Genomic DNA, 2167 nt, shown 5'->3' on the forward strand with positions numbered 1-2167 from the left:
ACGCGGATACACGCACGTACAGGCGGGTACACGCACGTACACGCGCATACACGCACGTACACGCGGGTACACGCACGTACACACAGATACACGCACGTACACGCGGGTACACGCACGTACACACAGATACACGCACGTACACGCAGATACACGCACGTACACACAGATACACGCACGTACACGCAGATACACGCGGGTACACGCACGTACACGCGTGTACGTGCGTGTACGTGCGTGTATCTGCGTGTACGTGCGTGTCCACTCCGCAGACGTTGTGCAATCTGCCACACGTGGAAGAAATTATCAAACACGTGTGATATTTTCCACACGCAAGAAATCGATGCGTTTGCATGCGCACACGCTGTGTTTTGTGCTGCGCCATCAGCCACGCGTGGCCGATGGCGCAGCACAAAACACAGCGTGTGCGGCGGGCTTAGCGACACAACCACAACGACTTAGTGACATACTACCAATGACTGTACGGGTTATGCAATACAGTAGCTGGAAACCTGACAGGACACTGACACAATGGTTGTGTAAAATTATTCGTGCTGTTATGCGTGCAGACTCGCAGACAAGACCTTTCTATTTAACTTTCTACTTGAATGATTTTGCAATAAAGTGAACCGCTTACACTGCATAGCTACACTGCACTGCATAGCTGCACTGCTACACTGCATAGTTACACTGCATAGCTTGCGTGATGGCAAGGTTAAAAAGCGGCGTACCGCGTGATCATGAACTGAACAGAGATGATCGATGGAATACAGTGAAACCTTGATTTTACGCGTCCCGATTTAAAGCGAATTCGGATAATAACGCGACGAGTCATTGGACCTTTTTTTGCTCTTTCCGGAACTGAACAGTTTTTTGGCGAGTTAAGCTGGCCTTAGGTAGAAGCGCCGATCGCCTATAGATCGCGCAACTTCTGCTAGGCTAGAACGGTTTCCTACGATAGAGTTTGGCACAAATACGAAAATAACACGCTGTTTAGCGCACTGCGCTAGTTCTTTCTGTTGCATTTTCGCATCTCCGTAAACATAATAAGCCCCGCCTTCTTCGTTGATTGACATGAATGGGGCGTGTCGGCGTGACCGATTTTACCGGTTCCTGTACCTACCGTTTTTCGCCAGCCTATTCACTTTTCGTAAATAATGAAATGCCCGGCCGAGGCCGAGGAGAAAAATTTCCCGCATTTTCACTCGCTGTCGGAAGTGAACGAGTGCGTCATTCATTGAACATTTTTCATCAAAATACAGCCAATGTTTACATGCCACAGCGCCATCTCTTGAATGTTTTATAAGTAAATATGGGGAATAAAATAATGCGTTTTTAATGTATTTACCACGATTCACGTATAGAAACTATATGTTATTTTTACTGATTTCTCCATATCTTTCCTTGGAATTTTCATCGCCTTTCAATGCCTTTCCGTAAATTTTTCTGCGTGATTATTATTTTGCGCAGGCACTCATTTTGGAAATCCTCCAACATTTTTACTTCTTCCTTAGTTAAGTTAGTCCATGTTTCACTGTTATTTAGGAAAGAAGGTCAAACTGTGCATTCGTATAATTTCACTCTTGCTTCTATAGTACGATTTCCATAATTTTGCTCTTCTGCCCATGATAATAATATTATTTCGCTCATCATGAAACGGCTCATTATCAACATTTTTCAGTTCGGACTCTTATCATATCGTTATAACCTCCTATATCATTAATTAAATCCCCTAGGTATGAATAATTGGTGCATTTTTTGATTACTTGGTTGCCTATTGGCTTGGTTGCCTATTGCCTTGGTCTCCTTCGCTATCCTTTCTTTGTTTGTGAATTTTATAACCATTGTATTTGTTTTGTTCATATTAAATTCTAATCTTTTTGATTCAGCTAATCTGGAGCATGACTGAGCGATTTTTGTTACTGTTTTATAACCTCCAATTCCTAGAATATCGTCCATATATAATCATTGTCATCTTCTATAACTACAGACCATCCGCTGACCGCTGTGGAGACGTGCGCCGGTGTCTCGGATTTAGCGGACGTCTCCACTTCGGACAGCGCTTTATACTTGAACATCCCCGCGGTCGCGTGCGCATATCCCGTGTAACTGCGCGTCTCATCCGTGCGCAGCGCTCAGGATCAACAGCAAAGCTGTGCCACGCAATCTT

General features: G+C 44.5%; 1 protein-coding gene across 1 annotated transcript in view; it reads right to left on the reverse strand.

Moving 5' to 3' along the window:
• LOC106811309 (kelch-like ECH-associated protein 1) overlaps nucleotides 1–2167 on the reverse strand; it is a 30857-nt gene that overhangs the window by 3554 nt on the left and 25136 nt on the right. The gene's annotated exons all lie outside the window — the stretch shown is intronic.

The sequence above is a fragment of the Priapulus caudatus genome, unplaced genomic scaffold (assembly GCF_000485595.1).
Source record: "Priapulus caudatus unplaced genomic scaffold, Priapulus_caudatus-5.0.1 Scaffold18, whole genome shotgun sequence".
NCBI lineage: Eukaryota > Metazoa > Priapulida > Priapulimorpha > Priapulimorphida > Priapulidae > Priapulus > Priapulus caudatus.